This window comes from Ambystoma mexicanum, chromosome 7q (assembly GCF_040938575.1).
Source record: "Ambystoma mexicanum isolate Mex_15411 chromosome 7q, UKY_AmexF1_1, whole genome shotgun sequence".
In the NCBI taxonomy this organism is placed as follows: Eukaryota; Metazoa; Chordata; class Amphibia; order Caudata; family Ambystomatidae; genus Ambystoma; species Ambystoma mexicanum.
The window spans coordinates 1,123,613,201-1,123,640,848 of record NC_090941.1 but is presented as its reverse complement, the minus strand read 5'-3'; the positions used below and the strand labels follow the sequence as shown (position 1 = coordinate 1,123,640,848).

At 42.7% G+C, this 27,648-nt stretch overlaps 1 pseudogene; it reads left to right on the top strand.

The window, feature by feature from the left end:
- The window catches only part of LOC138528209 (extracellular calcium-sensing receptor-like), a 163,731-nt pseudogene that overhangs the window by 1,055 nt on the left and 135,028 nt on the right, over positions 1-27,648 (top strand).

Genomic DNA, 27,648 nt, shown 5'->3' with positions numbered 1-27,648 from the left:
TTTCAAAACCGGGCAAAGGGAAAGGAACAGCCAACACATACATGAGAAAAATAAGTCAACACTCATAAGGCGAGGGAGCATACCACCTTCACCTTGCAGAACATATGATGGTGGCTTTCCATATGACTTAGTGGCACCCTCTGCGGTGCGTCCAGCAATTGGGTTGCAAACTTGGGCAGAATTGTATGAGCCAAGCCCAGGTCTGAATTAACCCATTATCCCTTCCCCAGGTCCCGGCAGCCCCCACTTACCTGACGCAGCATTGTCAGTCCACACCTCATCCTCTACTCATGGTTCTGGCTTCTATGAAGATGAAGAGAGACTCCACATGGAACCTGCCCTCCATTTCCATGGCAGCCATGTTGGGTGAGGATGTCTTTGTGCGAAACAACGAGTCGTGCACTTACCACGGTCCTCTGTTTTACCCAAATGTATTGCTGTTCAGAGCCGAGGGTTAGACTTGGGGTGCTAATAGCAATAACCACCCATTCGGGGGCTTCACATGGTGGTAATGACACAGGGGTCCATCCTTCAGTGAAGCCCACAGAACGGGTGCTTATGGCTATAGTAAGTTCCTTTCAAACATAACATTTCATATTTATAGAAGAAGACTTTTACCCCCGACAATACTGAATAAGATTAACATCCCGAAAGCAGAAAATAGAGCCATTTCCATGCAATCTGCAGGACAATGCTTTGCAGTAGCCATTTCTGAATTATAACCTTTATCCAGACATACAAAGTGGATTGTAACACAAGACAACCCATTCTGGATATCCGTACTAGTGGTTCCCAGCATAAACCGACTATGTATAATGTGTCTGAACACGTCTTTCACACACTAAGGAAATACCCGTACTAACCCCACACTGTCTTAGTGTTTTTGTGTATACATGTATTTTGCATATGCTTTTTTTGAGCTGTACTGAGCAATATTGAAATAAACTGTTATGTCTTTTAATACAGAAGGTTGAGCTCTGTATCGTGTAATATTTACTCTATATTTGCACTATTGTGAGAGGAACAACGAAGTCTGTACACCAGAGGGAGGGGTAGCTGTATACTCTGGGCCTCATTCCGAGGTTGGTGGTAGTCATGGCGCTATTTGCGCCATGACTGCCACCAATAACGGGTCCGGCACCGGTCTAGTTCAATGGGCACTTACCGGTGCGGGACCGGTAAGTCCCCATTGAAAATACCATTTCCCATTCCCATTTGAGCCCCCATAGGGCTCAACGGGAATGGGGAGGGCACAAATAACGGGCTAGCGTATGTCAAGCCCGTTATTTGCGCCCTGGTCCCTTAACGGGTCCCGTCCATAACGCCAGGTCAGACCACGCGCTAAAGGAGGGACCCGCTAAGGGACCTTGTAGTAGGGCGGTAAGGGATCCGTTACCACCCCACTCGGAATGAGCCCTCTGTCTTTTTCTTTAATATTTATAGAATATCCATGTTGATGATTTTTCTGTTTTGTTGGCGCTAACATGTTTTTTAATTAGCGCTTGTATTTTTGGCGCTTTTTTAGGAGATGCTGAGATGCCTTTCGACGCCTGTTCTTCAGTGCGCGAAAGGAGGGTCTTTTTATATGCGGTGTCCGATCCGACCTTTGCTTTCAGTTCTCGGGAAGTGTTATTAGGCGAAAGCGTGTGCGATGGCCCAGAGGACAGTGAGGAAATTAAAATATTTAAAAGTATCATTATACCATAGAGAAACAGGCTTTGAGTTTTAGACAGGTGGTATTGGGTGAACAGAATCGGGCAAATTCGGAGTGTCACAATATTTCCCGGGAGTATAGCTCAGCGCCTTGGAAGCAAGACAACACGAAGCAACACAGGTTCAATCCCCGGGTCCACACTTCGAAATTTCTGGGTATTTAAGCACATTATAAATACGCAACTAAGACAAAAAACAATTACTAAAAAAACAAAAAAACTATTCCGGTAACAGCACCTCGATGCCCGCGGTCTGTGTGAGCGCTTTGGAAATATAAATAAATAAATACAATTTCAAGTGGTATTCACCCTCAGTAACTTCACTGATTTTGATTTGCGTGGCCCAAACGTATTGATACTTTTTTGCAGCAGTCTGAGGCATATAAACAAACTGAGAACTATGTGATGGACTTACATTTTAGCCTAATTGTTAGACAGAAACCTGTGCAGTTCCCTCTGGGACCACTGCAAAAGATTTAGGACTACAGGTGTTTGGCAGTAAACCCACTTGGAAGCAGTCTGTACCACACAGATTCACTTGGTAGCTGTGGCTGAGTAGTCAGACTTCCCTCAAGAAAAGTTAGGCAGTATGTGGAGTATACAAGATAGGGCAATTTACACAGCAGAACAAGCAGACACGGCACATAGCTTGGGTGTAAAGATATATAATTATTTATTTTTAAAAACACATCTATGAAAAACACACTGGCACTAATACGGCAAACAACTTCAATTACAATTACTATAAGTATATATCAATCCCCTAACAATATTTCGACAAGTCTAGGTTCAACGGCACCACTTATTTGCAGACAGAGGTGAATGCTTTAACCTAGATGGCACTCTAATATTCGTTAGAACGGGAGAGAAAAGGCAGGGTATAAAACCAACTGGGTACCAACACTTTTACGAAGCAAATGCAAGGCAAGCAAGGCAGGGTCTACTGTAAATCACAAAGTTCAGAGGCCAAGCCCACTCGGAGAGAGGCAAGGCGATATGTCCCAAAAAGTATCACAGTGGAAAATGCACTTCGAGTCTCTGTAGCAAATTGTCACAGAAAGGTTGGACCAGTTTAGAACAAAAAGTTAAGAAGGTCTGGAGGCGACCCAATGGAAACAACTCACGCTAACCGTCACAAGGGAAGCCAGGCGGACACAGTACCTTGTAAGTGAAGAGACAGCTCCGGCGGGGGCAGTTGTTCCTGGTGGTGGATGCAAGTTGGGGCTTTGCCAAGAGATGAGATGGTCTCGTAGTCGAAGGAAAGTTGAAGATCGTTGCACCACCAGGGAAGAGACCAGCCGCGGAGTGCTCTGTCACAAGGCACCACCTTTTGGTCGCGGTACGGGCTAGTGGCTATCCGGTTGCCGGGATGCTCAGCACGGGCAATTCGACCACTACACCCTGGAAGCGAAGAAAAAGCAAAGGGACTGGTTGTTCCCACCAGTTAGGGGAAGAAGACTCTCCAGCAGGGAGATCTCCTCTGTCGTTGGGAAGTGGTGAGTCGGTTCAGCAGGGCTCCACCGGAGGTGTCGTCGTTGCAGGTCAGCTCAGCTTTACCCTCGTCGGATTCTTAGGTCCTGTGGCGACTTCTCAAGATCCAGTCCCAAAAGCCCTGCTTTTATGCAGAAAACCCCCATTCATTCAGCCTAGCTGTCAATCAAAACACGCTAAGTGGTGAGCGGGGTGGCTCCCAACAATGGGAAGAATCCCATAGGAATATATTCGGGTTGAATATAAAAAGTAGTTTCCACTGCCACCAGCCAAAACTCGACGAAGGGGGACGGGACAGTGCCCCCTCGAACAACAGACCCAGGGGTAATCGAATTACCCCTACCAGTATGTCCACAATAGGATGGTTTGTACTAGTTCTTTTAGCAAATTTAGGTCTAGTAAAGCCAATGGGATACTCTAGGACACCCCAGTGTTACGGCACGGAGGGTGCGGTGTAACACATATAGTAAAACACATGAGGCCCTATGGAGTAAAAGACCCCATAGCCCATAGAACACGTTGAAATTCAAAGGAATTACACACATTCATGTCCAAGAGTGGGTGGAAAAGAATCTCACTCATGGCAGGATGTAAAAAAACAAACTCCAGAAATCCAGCAAAGCTGCTGGGGGACTCACTAGGGTAGGAAATTCAGCCTAAACAGAGAATTCACCCTAACACTGATTTCCCTGAATCCTATACTTAATGTCAGTTACATGACTCACTTTAGCCACCTGAGCAATGTGTGGACCAGGAACAACGTCGAAGGGACATTAAACACATAAAGATAGCAAGTGGCTATAGAGTGAGACTTTACATTAGGGAACTGGGCTTCAGATACTGAAGCCAAACACAGAGCACTCGGTGACAACACATGAACCCTAGCATTATAGGTCTGAAAACACTATACAAATGTGGCTGCAGCTAGGGGAGTAAACATCTCTTTCAAGCAAATTAAGTTTGTCCTTGATGAAGGCAAAGTGAAAGGGGCCGAAACAAAAAAATCAGAGAAAAAGCTCCAGAGCAAAAAGAAGTTAACAAGGGGAGACCCGCAGTCCACCTCTAAGTCAATAGTGTGGGGGATAAGGGGTCCAGCCAGGCAGCCAGCGAAAGAGTTGGATGAATGCGTGCCAACAAGACCCATGAAATTGCTTACAAATAGCAACAGGTATTGCTCCCATCTCATTGGTGGTAATGAACCCAAGCTTCCTCTCGAGGCGCACATTTACATTTCTAAGAGAAAAAGGACAATCCCACAACGTAGGAAAGCCGTCATTGTATCATGGAGTGTGGTGGTGAAATGTGGACAGAACTGAGTTCTGGAGCCCACAGAGCATGGACTCTTTTTACTGCCATTAAGAGAGTTCTGAAAGAAGCTGTCCTATTTACTGCATCCAGTCATCATTCTGCCTCTCAATTGTTATTGAAAATATTGACTGATGAAATATAATAATATTTATATACACCACCCTCATATCCACCTTTGTCCTGAATGCCCACCGTTGTGGGGGTCATGGCAAGAGAAACAATATTCCAAAGTATCATCGACTTGACTGTATTGCACCAGGGAAACTGAAGCATTTTGCTCCCAATAGGCAGCTGCAGGTCAATACTGGGCATAGACGAGATTATTGGGAGCAAGCTCTCTGATTTTGGTTTATTTGTGAGGGGAAAACAACATTTCCTGCCATTGAGGATGGCCACTGTTCTGTGAGTCAGCACAATTCAAGTTAAACTCCACAAAACCCTTGGAACTCAGCAAGTGTTGGAAGCTGTGCCACCTTACCTCAGAGCTGAACTCTTGCACAGCCCATTACCACACTGATGCTATCAAAGATGATCTCAGATATGGCATAACTATGACACCACTTATGACATCATCAATGCCATCCCAGTGACACTACAACCCACTGATGACACCACACATGGTATCACGTATGGCATCAGATATGACACTTTTCTGCCATCACCTATGTCATCATCAATGACATCACTTGAAACGAGAGCACGCTGATGACCACTGATGCCATCAGTTATGACATCACGTATGATATCATTGATGAAACATTACAAATGAAAGTGAACGAGATGCAATGCTTACATTTTGATAATACTACTACACACTTAAATCAAATAAGTGCAGGGACGCAGGTGCTTATTGTGTCTTGTTATTACATATACACACTCAAACTTCAAATTATTGTCATGCTTTAGCCATAAGATTTAAACAGGCAGCCCTGATTCCGAGAGTAATAGATAAGCCTCTCCCTGAAAGCCATTTCCACTAAGTTGTGAAGACATACACTTGGAAAAACAGTAGCTGCGTCCGTCAGGATATGTCTGTGTGGCAACATTCACTTGTTATAATGTACACACTATGCTCCTTCAATGCACAATGATGCAATGACAAGATGTGTGCAGTGTAACAGTAACTCTGCAGTATTACACAGAAGGCTAGTAATGTGAACGTGTAGGAACTGTTCACTAAATACCTTTGCTTTGGACATCACACATGTCTGGACTTCCAAGGAGAACAGAGCCCTGAACAATGCAAAATGGCAATGGGTTGGGAAGATGGGTGGCAAATGTCAATCATGAAGAATTTAGTTAAAGATTGTGGGTATTAGGACGGACAAAGGGAATGCAGTTGTGTGCAAAACCGATTTTTTAAAATGTATTTATTTGTATTTATAAAGCGCACAAACGGCCCAGGGGCATCGTGCACTGTTACAGAATGCTCAGCTTGAAGCGGTAGTATGACAGTACAGAGTACAATCATATGTGTACAGGTATCACATGAGGACAGAGAAATACGTATACTATACTGTTACTATGGTTACAGTGCAACAGCAAGAGTGAAAAGGCAGATTAAGTACATTGGCATTACACTATATTCGTACTTGTGATAAAGCTGGAATTATACTGAATCTTGTGGCCCATTCTGAGAGGCTTGACACACTGAAAGTGTATATGACTACTGTGCTAGTACACACTGAACATCCAGAGGCAGAATGTTTCTGAAATGCAGATAATGATTACATGGATCTTTCATGCTGACCTTAACATTCCAGCGATGTCGCTTGTGAGGGCATCCGTCTGCTCTAGTTTCCAATGATGTCATCGATGAGGACATAAATGATGTCATATGTGACGAACCAAGTGATGTCAGCAGTGTACTCATGGGCTACACAACTGGGTGGTGCACCTTACAACACCAGCTGAATTTCAGAGACTGTGCTTAAACTGACACCTCTGCGCCACTTCTCCTAATGTTTTTTTTTCCACTGATTTTCGAGGGGGTTGTTTTGTTGGGCTAATTTACATTAACTGTTTCTTAATTAAAGCTTTTTCAATTAATTTCAAGGGCGTGGTTATTCTTTATTTCATACCACATGCAGTTTTGAAGTTTTTCATGTTAATATTATAATTCATATAATATGAACAGTTCCCAGTGTGTTACTAGCTCCCCATCTTGAGGTTCTCCCCATTGAGGTTCTGTGGGCCACAGAATATGGCCTACGGTGATAAGCAGTTGCGACTTTTCCAGAGCGTGGCCTCTGTCCACCCCCAATGCCTCGTGGTGCCAAGGATGAGGCAAAGGAGGATGAAATGAGACAAGGAAGAGGGACTAGAACAAAGAAGGGTGTCAAAGAAGAGGACGAGGGGCTGTGATAGGGAGGCACACACAGACCTGTGAAAAGCTTGGACATGGGAACTCTGATGGGGAGGCAGAGGAACTACTGAAATGGATTACTGTGAGAGACTACATTGAGGATGCGCGCAAGGGACTGTGATGGGGATTCACGCAATGTTCTATGACAGGAATGCATATGTAGGTGTGTGATGGAGATGTGCACGAATGAGAGGCTGTGTAGGAAATGCATGCGAGAGACAGTGATAGGGTTTCCTCACACATAACCTTTGGTACTCTCTAGCTTTGGTGTACCTCTTAAAACTAGAGTTTTGAAGCAGACTGCTACTGATGTGTTCTTCTCTTTCAATCTCTTTAACACAACAACTGAGATGAGGAAGATCAATTGTGATGTAATCTCTGTACTGTATTTCGGTCACTTCTTTGGAGACGGGGTAGATTATTCCCGAGACTTTCTTTCCATTCAATATTTTTGGCACCACTACTGAGACAAGGTGATTACTCCTGATGTCTTCTTTCCATTCAATATTCTTGACACCACTACTGAGACGAGGGAGATAACTCTTGATGTGTTCTTTCCATTCTATATTCTTGGCACCACTACTGAGACGAGGGAGATTACTCCAGATGTCTTCTTTCCATTCTATATTCTTGGCACCACTACTGAGACGAGGGCGATTACTCCTGATGTCTTCTTTTCATTCAATATTCTGGGCAACACTACTGAGACGAGGGAGATTAATCCTGATGTCTTCTTTCCATTCTATATTTTTGGCACCACTACTTAGACGAGGGAGATTACTCCAGATGTCTTCTTTCCATTCTACATTCTTGGCACCACTACTGAGACGAGGGAGATTACTCCTGATGTCTTCTTTCCATTCAATATTCTGGACACCACTACTGAGACGAGGGAGATTACTCCTGATGTGTTCTTTCCATTCTATATTCTTGGCACCACTACTGAGACGAGGGAGATTACTCCAGATGTCTTCTTTCCATTCTACATTCTTGGCACCACTACTGAGACGAGGGAGATTACTCCTGATGTCTTCTTTCCATTCAATATTCTGGACACCACTACTGAGACGAGAGAGATTACTCCTGATGTGTTCTTTCCATTCAATATTCTTGACACCACTACTTAGACGAGGGAGATTACTCCAGATGTCTTCTTTCCATTCTACATTCTTGGCACCACTACTGAGACGAGGGAGATTACTCCTGATGTCTTCTTTCCATTCAATATTCTGGACACCACTACTGAGACGAGGGAGATTACTTCGGATGTCTTCTTTACATTCTATATTCTTGACACCACTACTGAGACGAGAGAGATTACTCCTGATGTGTTCTTTCCATTCAATATTCTTGACACCACTACTGAGACGAGGGATATTACTTCTGATGCCTTCTTTACATTCAGTACTTCCTGTACAAAGACTGCAATTACTCCCAATGCCTTTTGTACTTCAGTGGCAAAGACTGAGAAGAGGGAGATTACTCCTGATGCCTCCTTTACTTTCGGCACCCTTCCCCAATCCCCTATGGGGTTACCATGATTCCTGTTACCTCTTCTTTAGTGGGGACACGTCACTGGTTCTTCCCGGGGTGTTGAGATGCTGCATTCCATCTGAACGTTATTCTCTCTTCTTGTTACGCTACCCGCTGCCATGCTTTGGCTCCACAGGGACTCCGGCCAGGCGGTGTCGGTGCAGTTAATGGACTGCTCGGTCCACCTGCTGGATGCCACGCCACTGTCGGTCAGTTCCCAGCTTCCAGTCAGATCTGATCTGTGTTGTCCTACAAATATTTCTGTAACCTGCAGTCTGCATCCTCCCAACTGGAGGTTTGCTTCCCCCACATAGCTTCTTGCTTCCAGGTTCAAGCTTCCTGGGTCTGCCAGGCTGTACGCATGCTTTGCCCTTATTTCAACCTTATTTATGACAAACAGCTGAGTCCTCCTGAGTGGAGTGTCATAGTCCTTTGTGAGTGTCCATTGTGTATTCATCATGCCTCCTCAGGGCCTCCTCTTTCTACTACCTTCTGTACTAGTCAAAATAGTAGTTTGTATAAGTCCACCAATCTTCTTCTTCAAAGTATTATTTGACGATAACTTATGATCAGACGGTATGTTTATTTTACACATATCTGTCTTGGTGGTATGAATTCTTACCGGTGGAAAGGAGGGATTATTGTAATAACATACAGTAGTGCTTTCAAATGGTTTCTAAAGAGCTTTTATGTGTTTCATGGTCTCAAGGGCAAGAGGGTGAGATAGTTCTATCACATCAGCGCCTCGATGCCTTTGGGCTGCTAGTGTGCTCTATAAATTAAAATAAATAAAATAAATAGAATAAATACAGAATAGGAATGCCCTGCAAGGTCCCGCTTTCCACCAGGAATGTAGCGTAGGCTCACCTCCCCAGCCTCACAGAAAAGTGCTCCCCCTGGGGAGAAGTGACATGATCCCATGAATCGTCACAATGAACCGTTGTATTATGAGGGCTCTGCAATAAAATCACACCTACCAGGCACAGGGGTCGGGGGGGCTCTCCATCTCCACAACCCTCTGGTATTCCTTAGGGCTGATCCTCTGGAGTACCCAGCACTCCAGCAGATAAGTGCAGGCCTCACGCAGGTGTACAGTAGGCCCTGTGGTCCTGCCTGAAGGATCTCATGTGTCTTCTGTACAGTGATCCACCTTAGGTCAGCCCAGTGCATGTCTACCTCCATGGCTTCATATTGGAGCACAACATTCCAGGCAATCTTGATTCAGGTCTTTGCCAATGCTGGCTGCCAGCGTAGGCTAACTGTCACTGGAGAGTAACTCAAACCTGTTCAGCACCTCAGACCCCTGGAGGTCCAACTCCTGGGAAGAGACATTGGGTTGCACGGTCCCGAGGATCGAGAAGAAGGCATATAACCGCCATGAATGGATGTTTCTTCAGCTGTGATAGTGGGTGTCTAAGGTCCCTGGGATGTTTGGACAGGAGGGGTGGACTAAGAACCTCTTCAGCAAGAGCTATCTCCCTTATGTGCCATGTCAGAGATTGATGCAGTGGACTTCACATCTGCAATGTCCTGGCCTTGGCCCTCTTCCCCTTGCCTCTCTTTTTTGATGGCTCTCTCCCCCTCCCTTCTCCTTCCATGTTGACGTATAAGGAGATGTCGAAATAATATATGCAATGCCTCTGCGTGACTATGAGATTTACCAAAAAGAGCCATGAAACAGGATGTCTATTGCAACGAAGGGGTGCAAGGGATGTGTCCATCAAACATGGACTTCACACACACACACACATACACACACACACACATTCACGCTAACACAGGTGTGCAATTTTGGGATTTGCCACTTACATCTTCTTCACATGCTGAAGACAGTCAAAATAAGAGGATATACACCAACGGTCTTGTCATGCATGAATGCAGATTCCTTTAGTTAGCCTCAAGGTCAGGGTTCTGCACATTCACAGGGATATCAATGTATCACCTTCTGGACTCTTCCCTACTTCACTGCGCACACAATGATACATGGTCTGGGTGGGAAAAGATGAATAACTCCAAATTCCATGAATGCCTCTGCTGTTCAGACAGAATGTGTATCATTCCTCAAGCTGAAAATCACCTGATTCTGATCACTGAGCTGAAGAGCTTCTTAGAAGACCAGGCCCAAGTCGTGTACAGTTGTGGCGTGTTAAAAGGGGAGAAGTTAGAAGTGTAGCTGACACTCATCAGACGGCTTTGTGAGGCCATAGCTGTATTGGGACAGGCAAGCCACACATGGCCTTTTTGGCTGTCCTCCTGATGCACATTCCCATTCAAATTGTTTGGAAGCATCTGCTGTAGTGCTCAGACTATAAGCACACTGTTTGATACCTACAGAAGTGAGCAGCATCTTTTTAGTTTATATGCCAGCTGGACAAGATGACACAGGGCAGCTACCATGACAGCATTCTTGCTACCCATGTATTGTGTATTGTGTATAACATCTGTCAGTGCTCATGTTTGCTCTCCTCTTTGTAGTGTCAGGTAGTTGATTGTGTTGTCTACCCTTTCAGTTCGCATGTTGTACATGGGGGTGCTTTATCTTGATCCCCAACCTCAAATAGCCTCAAATAAAAGTTCTTAAACTGACTCAACACCTCTAGTATGGGACAGCCTGGACATGCATCCAGTCACTTCCATTGGAGTGCAACGTGTCAGATTGAGAGCCGCTGACCATGCACACCACTGCAGGGCACACAAATTCACATGTACAGAAGTGATGCCAGACATGAAGACATGTTGCCTTTAACACATTTTAGCTTTATCAGGTAAAGTACACATTATTTTCCATATGCCAGACTAACACATACATGTATCCTTGTAAATACATGTGGATTGCCCAATACACTGAAATGTGGTGTGAGGTCCCTAACCTAGGCACATGTGACTCGGTACATGCACAATGGTCTCTGTACTCAGTAGCAGTGCCTCATATGTGTCTTCCTCTCTTGTGTGACTCTGCACAATTTGTTGACTTTGCATGCTTGTGATTTGTGACATGCAGAAAGCTTAAACTATCCACAGGTACTCACTGTACATGCATAGCAAGTGTGTCCCTCTATGAGCCATGCCTTCCAGGAATGTAATAGTGCTCCCTCGTCAACACCACAAGATACAGGGCATTGCTGTATCCATTCTCCCAGAGCTGGTGTATGACCGTAATTAGGGAGCATTCTCTAGTACCATTGCCAAGTACTGAGAAGAGCAGCTAGCATGGCTGGTTGACACACAGTAAAGGTCTGTCATTCCAAGCTATGATTACAGCAAGGAAAGCCGGGGGATCAGTGCTCATGCCAGGGTGTGGGCACACCATGACATGGGTGTGTGTGCAAGGTGGGTTTACCTTTCATGCCTAGTCTCAACAAATTTAAGGATAGTGGACATCTCCACATTACAAGAAACACATGAATGCATGTGTGTGGACATATGTGGTGTGCAACACTTGGTATGCTTCCTCAAAGGACGCCTGCCACTTCATGTATCAATAGATTTTCAATGGTAATACGACAATGTGTGAAAGTCCATTTGATGGCCTTGACTAATGTGCAGGTTGAGCCACATGCATTCTGATATTGGTATTGTAATTGCAAATGACCAAGGATCAAAGTCCATGCTGATCTTTCTTATATGGTATTTGCAAACACTTTCCATCTGTTCTCTGCCTGTGTGATACACTTCCATGGATGTGGCATCAATTCCTGATATTATTAATTGTGTCTGTCTCTTACTTTGGACACACTCTGACTCACAATGCATACATCTAGGTTGGAGAAGTGATGTTGGATTCTGTCAGATAACATGCAAGGGCTTAGTGGTCCCATTCTTGGAAAATGTTTAAAATAAAAGCCAGATCACATTGCTCCCTTTCGCATTTGCACAGTAGCAGATGTCACAATGCCACTATACTCACAAGTTGTGTACAGGCATGGCCTTGCATCCTTCACCACACAATAACATGTTCACATTCAACGGTCGATTTTGCACCAGTAATTGAACAACAGTACACTGGATTAGAGTGACAGTGATTTATTATTTGCAAAGTGAATGGTGAGTTGTGCATGTGAGGGGGTTGTGATGAACGTGAATTTGTGATTGTGCATAATTTCATCTGTTATATAAGTGCTCTGAGACCCATGGGTATGTAGCGACTGTGGTAGTGGCCCTGTCATTATGGTTAAGTTGCTCAACCCATAGGAAGAGTACTTTTTGTGCGGCTTATAGCTTTGCCCCTCCCAGGCGAAACCTCATGCAACTTTGCATGGCCCCGTCAGATTGATTGTGCAATGTTTGGTGAGGTTTCGTCAAGCGGGGGCAAAATTATAGGAGGGTCCCAACATGTGTAGTATTCCCCATAGACTCCTACAGCCCAAACTGCTGGATAGATTTTCACAAAATTTGCGGCAGGAGTGCAGCTTGGTCCCAAAAGCATGCTTTCATAAATTTGGTGCAAATCTGTCCAGTATTTATTTTTTAAAACAACCAAAAAATAGGTCAAAAGAAATAAGACTCACTTCCCAGTTTGGTCCACAGATGGGCCTCTGGTTGGTTCAGGGGCCAACGTAATGTCTGCGGACATCAGACACGCCCGCTGATTGGATGGTGAAGAGTGTGAGGTGCGTCATATTATTGGAAATGCCCGCAATGTTGGATCCGCGGACAGTTGTGAGTGTCTCAGGACAGTGCGCTGGGGGGAAAGCCTGACAAAAACATTTTGGGTCATTTGGTGGTGGAAAGAAGGGCTGGGGAGTGGACAAAATGTAATGAGGCTATTTTTGGAGGTTGAAAAAGGCTGGGCAGGTGCCGTAGCTGTCTGCGGACACCGCAGTAGTCCGCGGAAAGCACAGTGAATGGACACCATGGAAAATACATTTGGGATTATTTGATGGTAGAAAGAGGGTGTATATGGTAGGGAAGTGGAATTAAGGTAAAATGGAGCTGTTATTATAGGTGAAAATGGGTTTGGAAATGATGCAGAGTCCGCGGTCAATTTCGGTGTCTGTGGACATCATTTTGATAGCAGGGGATCAGGGTGAGTTTTATTAGTTGACGGTGTATGGTACGTATTTGTCATATAGTTAATTGTATTCCTCAAGAATATGTGCACTAGGCACAACCACCACAGTACCAATATGTGTATAGTAATTGTAGGTAATGTAGTAGGAGAATGGACGGAATCACCACAGTAGCAATATGTGTATAGTAATTGTAGGTAATGTAGTAGGAGAATGGACGTAATCACCATAGTAGCAATATGTGTATAGTAATTGTAGGTAATGTAGTAGGAGAATGGACGGAATCACCATAGTAGCAATATGTGTATAGTAATTGTAGGTAATGTAGTAGGAGAATGGACGGAATCACCACAGTAGCAATATGTGTATAGTAATTGTAGGTAATGTAGTAGGAGAATGGACGGAATCACCACAGTAGCAATATGTGTATAGTAATTGTAGGTAATGTAGTAGGAGAATGGACGGAATCACCACAGTAGCAATATGTGTATAGTAATTGTAGGTAATGTAGTAGGAGAATGGACGGAATCACCATAGTAGCAATATGTGTATAGTAATTGTAGGTAATGTAGTAGGAGAATGGACGGAATCACCATAGTAGCAATATGTGTATAGTAATTGTAGGTAATGTAGTGGGAGTACAAAGAGTTTGTAATATGGCAGAATGATGTAATCCAACTGTATAGTGTAGTACAATTGAGGATAGTGCTCATGGAATATGTATTTGAATATAATTGCTGTGGTTACTTTTAGAGCATTATGAAGCTGATATCTCTGGTTTATTTTCTGTGGAAAAAACCCCAGTAGAATTGGTTAAGCAGGATAGTTCAAAAGCTGTAGTTGTATAAAATGTTACATATAGGTTTTCTTTTTTGGACCCTCATAAACAGTACATTCTAAGTATATGTTTGATACAACATTAGTGTATGATACACTGCTGTTGTTTTGACATTAAATAATCATTGGGTCATTGGGAAAATAAAGCCTCACTGAATTAAAAAGATGACAGTTATGTGAGTGTAAGGGTGATGGTATGTTTGTTTAAAGTATGTTGTGATTAAGGGAATGCTTGAAGTATTTAGATACCTGTTGGCATATTCTAACTACATTAGAGGTTAGAAGATGTTATTTCATATAAGAATTGAGATGGCGTATTTTGCAATGAAGTGTGTTTTTCAAGTAGTTAGATACCTGTTTGCGTATTCTAACTAAATTGACTTACAAAAGGTCTATTGTAATATTATGGATGTAGTTAGATACCTGCTGGCATATTCTAACTGTTAATTGTACTATAGCTTAGTGACTAAATTTGGGATGAAGAAATATTAAATAGGTATGTGTTAAATTTGCTGGTAACCTATGTTTTGGAGTAACTGAGGTATTGTTACATTCAAACAACCCACTTCTTTTTTTGACACATGCAGTGTAGTGCCCTGAAGTGGTTGTGGCACGAGTGTATTATACTATACCTACTGTTGTGAAGGTTTTCTTTCCAAGAGATCCTTGGCCAATTGTGAAGCCTGTAAGATTACAGTTATTTTGTGTACCATCTGCATTGTACCTTAGAAGCATTAGGATGACATGTTGGCTATGTGAGTTTATGTGTCTGGTGGAACGATTGTCTGAATTGCAAAACAGGCATAATATGCCATGATTTGCATTCTGCAGAAGCTGGTGAAATGCAATGGATTCAGAATTTGATATGGATACTTCAAAAAATCGGTCATTTGGGAGGTGGTCTTGTGAAACATGGGTGCAGAGACTGCAGGTATGTTTACACATGTATGAAATCTGAAAGATTTCATTCATAGGGATATTTTTGGTTTCCAGTACTTGTAGTAAGTACATTAGGAATTCATGTGGATCCTTCTGTGTGTTTATGGTAAATGTTAACATTCCTGCACAGTAGTCCAATTCATCCCTTATACCTGAGATGTTGTAAGTGTTGTCAGGATTATTTGTGCCATTTCTATGAAGGACAAGTATTTGAAAACACAACTAGTCCGAGCCGGTTAAGTAAATGTAGTGAACAATTAGTGGCAATTGAAAGAGAAGATTCATTGTCACATTACCATAACAATGAACTCCAGTTGAGCTGCTGAATTGAAATGGACCAGAGGGTTCTGTTTGTGGACCGTTTGATGGGCCAACAAATCTTTCTGGAGAAGAGACATTTCTGTCTTTCGCTTCTGATTGATGCACAGTTGACTTTGTATTAGACAGTTTTGTGGTTGTATTATTTGAAGGAGAAGGATGTGGTCATTGTTTTTTTAGTGGTATAGTTTGAAAATCTGCCATAGCTTCTGTTCGTATTACTTGTCTTTTAAAATGTTTCCTTTTGTGAGATACATGTTACATATACAGATGGGGGGTAGGGAGGGTGCCCGTAGCCTGTTGTATTCCTGGATGCAAGGAATGTCAGCATTGACTTTGCATCAAAGTTAACTAAGAATAGACCATTGAGTGTCTGCAGACGTGAAAGTGCTACGTAACTCATACCTTCTTTAATGACTGTGCTGCCAATGTAAAACAATGCTTGATATAGGGCAAGACCTTGTGATTTGTGAATAGTGACAGCATATGCAAGAGATACAGGAAATTGCTTCTGCCTAATTTATTTAAGTTCTGCAAGTTTGTCAAAGTGGATGTTGACAAACTGAATGTTGTCGTCATGTGGATATGTTTGAAAGCCAACAAAATGTACCAATTGCTCCATTGACTAAACCTTGTTCTGCGCCAAGGTTATATTTTAGAATTACTCTGCAGTTTAGACACAAAGTCAATATTTTATCCAATTTGGCTGTGTTGGCGGTACATTTTTCTAAGTGATTTAGTCATGTTGTTGCTTGTTGACACATAGTAAGTGTCATGCCGTGCACTACTAGTTTGTCTGTGGAACTGATGTGCAGTATGGGTTGCATCTCTTTTTTCAACATTGTCTCATTGAATTGACTACAGCTTGCAAGGGTTGGCATTAAGGACATACATTTAAGATTTTGTTCAGTTGATTGTGCCATGACATCAGGAGCATCTGAATGTGTTTCATCCAAATAGCTCCTGGATGAGTCTACTATTTGCATCCTAAGTAAGCAACTCAGTTTTAATGATTTTTAAAATGTTAGCATATGTGAGGTCTGCAGACTGAAACATGTTTGGAGTTAGTTCTCTGTAGTGAAAATGTTGCCAGAGATTTACATTTCCAATGCTGCTGAGGGTATTTCATTGTTTGTGTCCTAATGTTTTGAAAATATGTTGACCTTTCAGTGGTGTTAACTATAGGAGATCTGTGAAAACAATAGAATGTTTTCCTCAAAACAGTTCTTCGTATTTGGTTTTAAAGACTTCTTGCATTCTCAGAAGTATTAAAGCCAACATGAGGTTGGAAACCATGCTTACTTCATCTGTCAGGAGCACTCAATTTCATTTGTTTTAGAATTCTGCATACTTCATTAGCACCTTCTGACGATAATTTGTAGTATTCTAAATTGTTTTGGTGTTATACGGGGAGGAGTAGTAGTCAGTGTAAAGTTACACCTCCTATGTTGTAGGCAGCTAAACCTGTGTGGGGCTGTTTCTACAGCCAACATTTTTTTGTGTGTTAAGTTGTGTAGAAATGTGCTTGTTATTTTAATAAAAAATGTTTTACCAGAAACAGCTTCACCCCTTATATAAAGGAGCAGAGGTTTATAATTTTTAAAGCTACAGGTTTTAGTTTCATGTTTAAAACCCTGTTTAATATTTTGAGTGTCTTCTAGATAAATGGTGCGTTGTTCATCATTTAGCTGTGATTCCAGCACTAACAAGTTTTCCTCAGATTGTTCATATTGATACATGGTATTTTCTACCTTAGTCATGGCTATTTCTACTTCTTTTAGAATGAGTGGTTCTCCAAGTGGTACTTGGCTTCCTTTAAGGGAAGGTTGACTTCCCTCAGGAATATTTTTGTCTAGTTGAGCTTCAATTTCCTTCTCTTGTTGGCATTCATTGTCCAACATTTGTTTGCATTGTTTGAAATTGTCATTTGGTATACTGCTTTCCGCTTCAAATGAGTCATAGTTACCTAATTTCTTTGCTCCAAGGTTTATGAAGTTGGAGTAGGGTCATGTAGTACTGTTATTTATGTTGTGGAAATGTAAATGATAATTTGGTTAGTGTCAAACTTTGTGTTGCATTACGTTTGAACTGTTGAGGGGTTAGTTATTTTATATTTAGTTTCTGCACTTATATATAAAGCTAATTGGAACCATTGGGATTCTTCAATGTCTTCTATTTTGGAGGCTAGCTCTACTATTGTTGTGCTTTTTAAAAAAAAAACGTTCTGCAACAGCAGCCACATACTTGGTCTGGTATTTCAGCAGATGTGTTTTGAAACTTGGCTATTTCTTTTTTGTATGTCTTTATTAGGACATTGATGTTAATGAGGTTTTCTGTAATGTTTTCTAAAGATACAGATTTTTCGGAATCACCTTCAGTTCCAAAGTATTTACGTTCAATGTGCTCTATTTCTTGAAGAAGTTCTTTGGCTGTTCCATTTAGAAGAAAGTTAATAAAATGTTGCAGTTCTAGAGCAGGACTTTTTGCATAGTATAGTCGATGCACAAGATTCCGTATAGGGGAAGGTGTGTCGTAAACATTTTGATGTGTTGGAAAGTGTGTTTGCATGCAGTTCCTAAAATGCAGGCTAATGAATGTCCTAGCAGACCAGTGTGACTGCGCACTGTACAGGAGTCTATGGTTTGTAAAGTTTTCATTTTACTTTTGTCTTTTAGTCACACATAGTGATTGAGGAATTTTTGTAAAGATTTAAAGAATTGTTGGCATACATTACTCATTACAAAACAAACAGGGATTCTGGGAGTCTCTATACCGGAACAAAACACAGCCCATTGACCTGTTCTCGGGTGGATGGCCCCCGAGAGAGTCTCAACCAAGTCTTTTGTTGGCCATTATAAGTCCGACACAGGTCGGACTTGGTCGGACTTGAGACTGCCCACAGATAGAATGGAAGCCCAATGCCACTGTGTAAATTACTTTTACACGCTGAAAAACAAAGATGTTCCCAGTCTCACTGCGCAAAGAAATTATAATTAGTTGTTTGTGCAAAGAGAAGCCTTTATTGTTTATTTAAGTGGGCGAATAGTGCTCCCTATATATTTCAGGCCACAGGTGCATATAATGCAATACACTACAAACTTAGAATTGCAATTGATGAAAGACTTGATTTCATGATTACCTCGTAGCCCAAAAGAGACTGTGGATGTTTCAAATGTAAAGTTGCACATATTACAAACACCACATTTATGAAAGCCAAGGACTCTGGTGGAATTGAGCCAATTCTTGGATATATATAAAGTGCTCATAAATGATGGACTCAATACATTTTTAAGGGATGTACCTTTGCTGTAAGTCACACTGACATTAGTGTCCAACCAATTTGAGATGTCTTTGTCGAGATGTGACAAGTGCCAATGTTTACTTAAATAGCATGTATTTTGTGACTATCAGAGTTATATCTTGTGATAAACCTGATATTTTCAGAGTTTAATGATTTAGACCGAGTTTTCGGCACCAATAGATCCGCTCTCTTAACCTGATGTACTGTGGCTGATGCTTGTTCGACAAACTTCTTATGGTAACCTCTATTTTTGTTTCTAAAATTATGTTTCTTTTTCTTTTTTTTTTTGTCTGTGAACGGACTACTACAAATGAAATTGGTTAATTTGTGGTAACTTAATTTCTACTTTTTCACTCTTCCTACATGTGATGTACATGTGTTATATTTTTTGTGGTTGCATCGCGCCCTGGACTGCTTGCTCACAACCTGTGCCTGTGTTCTTTATGTAACAATTCTTTGCACAAAACAATCATGTGTATGTTTTATTTTTAACTTTACCCAATTTGTATGGAAATGATGTACTATGCAATTTAAGCCTCTGATGAAAAGCTGTACACAGCTTGAAACACGTGTCAGGCTTCTCTTCGCACAAACAATAAAGGCTTCTCTTTGCAAAAACAACTAATTATAATTTCTTGGCGCAGTGAGGCTGGGAACATCTTTGTTTTTCTTCAACTATTCCTGTGGATGTGTATTGGCAGTACACCCACACCGCCCAGATACCCACAGCCTTGATGTTTATTTTCTTAATCACTGTATAAGCGCTGTGGACTCGTGACTTTTTCTGCCATACTTTTACATGCTGCACTCCTTGCAAGCCCATGGAAAGGGGAAGCAGGAGTGGCATATGTGTCTGAACCCTAAGACACAAACAAGGAGGGTACCAACACGAGACAAGGCTGCATGGGTCCAGCTAAAATCTACAGTGGATGCTCTTGGCTGCAACACAAAGCAACACACTGCCACATAAATGCTCAACAGACAAAAAACAAATTATAAAAAAACTTGCCTTGGAACGGTGGTCGGGGGAAGAGGTGCAGGGTGCACGTCAACACCCACATGTGTGAATGTTGAGAGAAAAAAGTAAACCCTCCATGGGTTAATGGGCTGCATGACTAGCATGGATCGGGAAATCAGTCGCTGCTGTCGCCACCCTATGGTGTTGCATCAGAATGTGATAGTGGTAAGGGAGGATCACCACGTATAGCCCTGGTCTGGTCCTCCATTGCAGTGGCCATGTGGGACTGAGATGCTTGCATCTGCAACATCATGGCTTGGAGTTCTCCATGCAACACCTCACGGGATACACACAGTTCCTCCATGATGGAACAAGTCATCAGTTGCATCTGCTGTTCAGACCGTCTACTGCTGGATGCCTCGAGTGCAGCCAGTGTAGTCCTGAGGGACCTATACTCTAACCTCAGGGCTTCCATGTGGGCCCGAACCTCTGCAGACATGGCTGCACACACATCCCTCACTTTCTGCCCATCGGCTCCTGTTGCTGACCACCATGTTCAGCCTGTGTGAGTGGCATGTGGACCACAATGCCTGCTGCTGGTGCTCCACCAGTCTTGCTGGGGGTATTATGGAATTGTCCACCCTATCCTTGCCCTGAGGCAACAATTCATATGAAGCAGCCTGTTGTTGTGCAACAGCATACATGGACTGCTCCCACAAAGTATCGCCAGCGAACACACGGCCACTGCGTTAGCAGACACCACCCCTGCCTGGTCATGGCTCAGTATCCTGTTCCTCCTCCACCTCCTCCTCTGCATCCAGTTCCTCATCACCTGCACATGGACAGAAAATTACATGAAGAGCCATGTAAACAGCATAGCCCCACACGTAGGCATCACAATGTCGTCATGCAACACATCAACCTGCAATGTCACAAATTCCTGCACGTACGCAGTGTTAACTTAAGTGAAGGGTAGCATGAAAGCAGCCATGGACTTGTGTGGAATGTCTAAATGCAACATGTAGTGCATTGTGCCTAGCACCTGCTACACACATGAGCACCTGACTGGCATAATACATTCACCAACATCACTGATGCAAAAACACATATGGCATGTAGCATAGCCATGCCTGAACTGTAATGCTGCATGAGATGGAACTTGCTGACTACTGTCACAGAGCCATGTACAATGGATTTGACATGACATGACAGGTAAATCACAAACTCATTACACAAGTTATGCCACAATTTGGGGGATGAGTTTAAAAAAACGTAAACACATTGCCGGTCCCTGGTGGCCATGCCCCCTTTATCCACATTGCTGGTCCCTCCTACAATCTTGCTACTGCCCATTGCCACAGGCTGTACCTCAGTCACCAAAGGTATATCACAATTTATTTGTACCAACATTATGACACTTTTCAAAAAATAAAACCCAGACACATTTGCGAAACCCATGCTTTCAGGTCCTTGCCAATGCTCCTTACATGAGTCTGCTGGAAATCCGCCCATGTTTCATATTTTCAAAAGCATCTAAATGTAAGTACATACAATAGTCATATAACTTAGCCCCCATTTGATAAAATCCATTCAGACGTTGCACAAACTTTCAAGGTTGGGTCTATAATCTTTCTGAAAACCTTTGTCCACATTAAAAAAATGGCAACAATGTTATAAGCCATCTACAAATGTTGAGAACCCACTCTAATTTTGCCAATGCTTGAATACATCCCACCAAACTTTGCATAAACATTCATAGATAAGTCTACAATCATTTTGCAAACTGGTATGCATATTTGTCAAATGGCACAGCATTTATAAATCTTTAAAATATTTGGTGACCCCCGTTAAGTGTGTTCCCTCTTAATAAAACAGCACCACACTTTGCAGAACCATTCAGAGTCAGGTCTAGAATGGCATTCCAAAATGCCATGCAGTTTTATTGAATGGTTCCAAAGTTATAAGCCATCCAAGATGTTCGCCAACCCTGTAATGCACAAGTAAGCATAGATGTCCCCAAACATCTTCTATGTTAGCGAACATCACAGGAGTGCCCCAGACTGTTTGCGGACATCAGAGAAGAAATAAGCCTGTTTTTGGGCTTTTTATTACCATATCCCATCCCATACTCATCACTCCGCAACTCCCCAGAGATTGTTTCATTAGTTTGACAAGTTCAATGTTGTGTTTTTTAATATGTATTTACTGCAATGTGTGCAGACAACAGGGTTGTCCACAAATCCAAAATAGCAGACTTTTTTCCTACAAAAATGATGCACCACATCCTTTTCTCCATCCAATCAGCTGGCCCGTCTGTGGATCGAATCAGGAAGTGAGTCCATGGACTGAACCCATATTTCACACTTTTTCTTTCCTACTTGTTGGTTGTTTTAAAAAAAACTACTGGACGGATTTACAACAAATTTATAAAAGCCTGCTTTCTGGACCAATCCGCTGCTCCTGCTGCAAATTTTGTGAAAATACGTCCAGCGGTTTGGTAGGCGTCAGCAATTTTTTTTTCCATTGCGTCTATGGGGAAAACCACACATTTTTGCACAACCCTTATAACTTTGCCCCCCACTGACAAAACCTCACCAGACATAGCATAATCAATCTGACGTGGCTATATACTTTCTTTTGCAAAGTGTCGTAAGGATTCGGCAAGGGAGGGCAAAGTTATAAGCCACCCAAAAAGTGCTCTTCCTAGTGGTTGAGAAACTTAACCATAACCACAGGGCTGGTACCACGTTTTATTTGTGGAGTTAGGTGTTGTTTGTTGTTCATGTGGGGCAGGAGATGATAGAGGTGGCTGAGTCACGGGCATCCTACCTCATTGTTTGGATGGTATTTCAGGCTGGATGTCTTCTTTCTGGAGGCTTGGGTGTTTCTGGCTGACTGGCACTCTGCTGACCTTTTGCCTTGCAGATATCCCGTGGCACACAAGGCAGCTGCCACTGGCCTATGCAGTCATTGCTTGCTATCCCAAAAACAATGTTTGTCATCAGCTTGTTTTACTGCACCACTGGTCCTGCAATATTTACCCCACTCTCATGAGAGTCTGGGTCAGGGTACCCATGCTGATGGTTAGTCCAGCTACCTCACTTCAGATGGACTGATAAACCTCAACAGTTGGCTCAGCCTCCCTCCTCTGCTCTCTGTGTGTCTGCATGACCTGCTGCTGCTTCTCCAGGAAGATTCTAATTGTACATGCACAGGCTATTTGGACTGGCTCATGTGAATGTGCCACACCCTCATGCAAATGAGGCACCAGCCCCTTTGATAGATGTGCCCCAGTGCTTTTTAAAATGAGAGAATAATTGATCTTATTTGGTGTTATAGCATGAAACATTACACTGTGCAAAAATAGAACTCATTCCATATTTTATTTTGTGATTTTTGATAGATCAGCAACACAGCAGCTATTTCCACCCTAAGTGATAAGCGGCAGTTCCCTTCCTTCCTTCGCACTGTTCCTGCCAACACCTTTCAGAATATAGCCCTGGCCCAGTTAATCAGTCGCTTTGGTTGGACCTGGGTGGGAATGATAACTACTGATGACGAGACAGGCCTGGAAGGAGGCCAGCATGTGAAGAAGATAATTGAGGAAAATGGTGGCTGTGTGGCTTTTACAGAGCGAATTCACATCCGGTACTCGAAGGAAAAGGTCCAGCGAGTTCTTGAAGTAATACGTGCCCATTCCGCAAAGGTGGTCATTATTTACAGCGTAGCGTCACAAGTAAAGGTGCTATTGGAAATGATTTACACCCAGAATGTTACAGGGAAGACATGGATATTCTGTGGATTCTTTGCAATCTCTCCAGCACTGTACACACATCAGGCTTGGAAGATATTCAATGGCACACTAGGGCTGAAGCCTTAATCTAACAGGATATCCGGTTTTGAGGAATTTCTCTACAGCCTCCATCCTAACAGATTCCCTCAAGACTTCTTCCTTAAACACTTCTGGGAAAAAACATTCAACTGCCAATGGATGGATTTAAACAAATCGGACAAGGAACTGGTGGGAAAACAGTCAATGTATTGTTCTGGAAATGAGATGCTCAATGAAAAGACTGTGTCTTTGTTTGAAACCTATGAAATGAGCTTCACTTATCAAAGTTATTTGGCAGTCTATGCAATTGCTCATGCTTTAAAGACCTTAATTTCCTGCATGATGGGCCCGGGATCTTTCATCAATGGGGCCTGTGTTGATATCAGTGACATCAGACCATGGCAGGTCAGTGAAAATAACATCCATCGTATTAATAAAAATATGCCACAAATTAACATGTGTTGCCAAGATTGAAAAGGTTGTGACAAAAGAGTGGCTTGTGGTGAAGAATGTAGAGTGAGCACATGTGATAGTGGTACGCCATCATATTGAGAGTCTTAATGGGCCATTAATTCCATACATGCCCTCCCATGGCAGATCAAATTTCACATCCATCATTGTGAAGGTGACTTGAGAATTCCCCTGAGTGGGTGCTGTTAACAGAGAAGTAGAGTTCATCTGGAACTTTGGATGCCCAGTCAGAAGGAGATCAAAAGTATAAATTGAAAGAAAGACCTGTCAGGAGCACATCAATACAATGAGAGTTGGTCACTTCTACATTCAAGCCAGCAAGACTGAAGGTAGAAAGGGGAATATGAAGACTAAGCTCTTGAGGTGTTGATAAGCAACTGAGGGGTGACCACTCTAAAAGTTGTTCAACCTGTTAACGCCTCACTGATGTAACAATACACATACATTCACCATACATTGGGACCTAGACAAATATAGAAAAGCCACTTCAAAAATGTGTTAAATGGTGATATTGATAGAGAAATAGAGAACATTAAAACCTTCATAACTAAATGTGTAAATTGATATTTTACCTAATTGTAAGTAAGGTTTGACCAGGCTCCTACACGCTGGAGGACCCCCAGGAGAAAACAGAAATCAATAATTATTCATACAATTACCTCTTCACTTAGAATAATAGAATTTGGAAGAATATTGTTCTTTTGAGACAGCAGATGTCTCAGCAGACCTATGTGAATGAACAGATCAATATTTGGCTTAAAAAACAGCTTAGCACCACTGCAAGAACTTCTATCCAAGCTCAGGTTAGCACCACTGCAAGAACTTCTGTCCAAGCTCAGCTTAGCACCACTGCAAGAACTTCTGTCCAAGCTCAGCTTAGCACCACTGCAAGAACTTCTGTCCAAGCTCAGCTTAGCACCACTGCAAGAACTTCTGTCCAAGCTCAGCTTAGCACCACTGCAAGAACTTCTGTCCAAGCTCAGCTTAGCACCACTGCAAGAACTTCTGTCCAAGCTCAGCTTAGCACCACTGCAAGAACTTCTGTCCAAGCTCAGCTTAGCACCACTGCAAGAACTTCTGTCCAAGCTCAGCTTAGCACCACTGCAAGAACTTCTGTCCAAGCTCAGGTTAGCACCACTGCAAGAACTTCTGTCCAAGCTCAGCTTAGCGCCACTGCAAGAACTTCTGTCCAAGCTCAGCTTAGCGCCACTGCAAGAACTTCTGTCCAAGCTCAGCTTAGCACCACTGCAAGAACTTCTGTCCAAGCTCAGTTTAGCACCACTGAAAGAACGTCTGTCCAAGCTCAGTTTAGCGCCACTGAAAGAACGTCTGTCCAAGCTCAGCTTAGCACCACTGCAAGAACTTCTGTCTAAGCTCAGCTTAGCGCCACTGCAAGAACTTCTGTCCAAGCTCAGCTTAGCGCCACTGCAAGAACTTCTTTCCAAGCTCAGTTTAGCGCCACTGCAAGAACTTCTGTCCAAGCTCAGCTTAGCGCCACTGCAAGAACTTCTGTCCAAGCTCAGTTTAGCACCACTGCAATAACGTCTGTCCAAGCTCAGTTTAGCACCACTGCAAGAACTTCTGTCCAAGCTATAGGTTATCAGCAGCACTTGGATGGCATCAGAAAGTGCATTAGCACAGGGCTTCTGATCTGTGCTATAAATGATTGTGGAGCTCCAATAGATGATTGATTACTGGAATTGGGTTTCAATCAGGAATGTTAGGGATCCTCTAATTAAATGACTACAAATTGCACACCCTACATTCATTTTCACATATAAATTGCATCATTCTAAAACTGAGCAGATAGCTTAAGTGGAAAAAGAGCAAACACACAAAAATAACAGATACGTCTGCAATGATCATGGGAGCAGCATGCATCAAACACGATTGAAATTGACAGACAACAGCATCAAAGAAGGAGGAGCTACATTTCTGGATGCATTTGCGATTGACCGCAGAAGTACTTATGAGCCATTTGGCAAGACAGAAGGCCTTATAGAAGGTTTGAGGGATTTAAATAATAATAGTGAATTTCCAAAGAGTAATTGAAACATTGTAAGGTGGACCACACCTATTCTGTTAATATGGTTGATAATATAGGGCACTGAAGATCTTAAAGGATGATAAAGTTTGATATGTGTTTAGTTTATAGGGATGATGACAAGATCGAGGATGCATTGATTGATGACCAGTCATAACAGTTTGAAATATTCTAGCATTTGATGTGCAACATACAGCATTAAATAAAGTAGTCACGTGGAGATTAGGCACTGGAGCGACTTAGCATGGTGGTCGCATAACCCGGGAGCTTCATGCTGCACAGTGTAGTGGTGGTGCAGTGTATTGTCTTCAACCCTGTAGGCAATCCAGGCCCTGCTGAATCTTCAGTGTGCTGAGTTCCTCCATTTACAATTGCCAAATATCCACCCAGGGATATTGCCAATCCGAATGAGGCCTGTGTGCTGGGACTTTTGACTTTGCTGCATCCTCGGCACTCACGTGCTGTGCTCCACAAGCTGCGTGTCACACGTGCAGCAGTGCTGTGGATCTGTTGACACGATGACTGCAGCTGGAGGAAGTAGGTCCCTGGCTTTCTTTTCAAGCTGAGCTACATGGAATTTGCTGCTTGGTCTCCTGAGTAAACTCTTGGGAATATCCAAAATGCATTGTGTATTTAAAGTTGTGTGAACTGCACCCCCTGGGAGGATATTTGGCAATTGTAAATGGAGGAACTCAGCACACTGAACCACTTTGGCAGATTTCTTAGTGTGCCTGTCCTGTGTGTGCATGTGACCATTCAGCTATGGTGCACAGTAGTGACAGACAACAGGGCAACATTGATAAATTCCCAATACACCTACTTCTGTGCTGACAGCTCATGAGGATCTGAGTGCAGACTCCTCCCCAGAAGTGTTTGAAGTGTCTGATATGCACCATTTCTATTGTGACATGCAAGTGGGTTTCACTGCCATCAATACACATTTAAATGATATCAGCACCTGTATAGACTCTCTGAAATCCGAATTGGATGAAGAACGCCCTTGAATAACTGAGTCGGAAATGAGTATGGGGCAGGCTGAAGATCACATAGTGATGCCCTCATCAATCTCAACTATGGGCAAAGAATTGAAGGTGCTTCAGGCAAAATGGGATGACTTGGAATCACGTTCCAGATGCAATAATGTGTGCATAATGGGTATGCCTGGAAATGTGTAAGAGGGCAATGTGGAAGGCTTTGTAGAGAAGCCCCGAGAATGGCACTGTGTTCTCTCCACACGTCACAGTGTAACGTATGCACAGCTCTGCAGCAATAAAACCTAAACCTTGACCACCTCCCTGAATAATCATTGCCCACATTCTAAATTACAAACAACGAATCCATTGTTGAAGTATTACAGGGAGAAGGACAAGCTAACGTTCAAATCCAGCAGAATCATCCTATGCCTTGGCTTCTACACAGCAGTACAACATGAAAGCAAGTCCTGTGTAGGTATGAAAAAAACATCTTCCTTAGAGGAAGGTCAAGTAAGCAATTCTGCAATTTCAGTTTAGAGAAAATAAACATATCTCT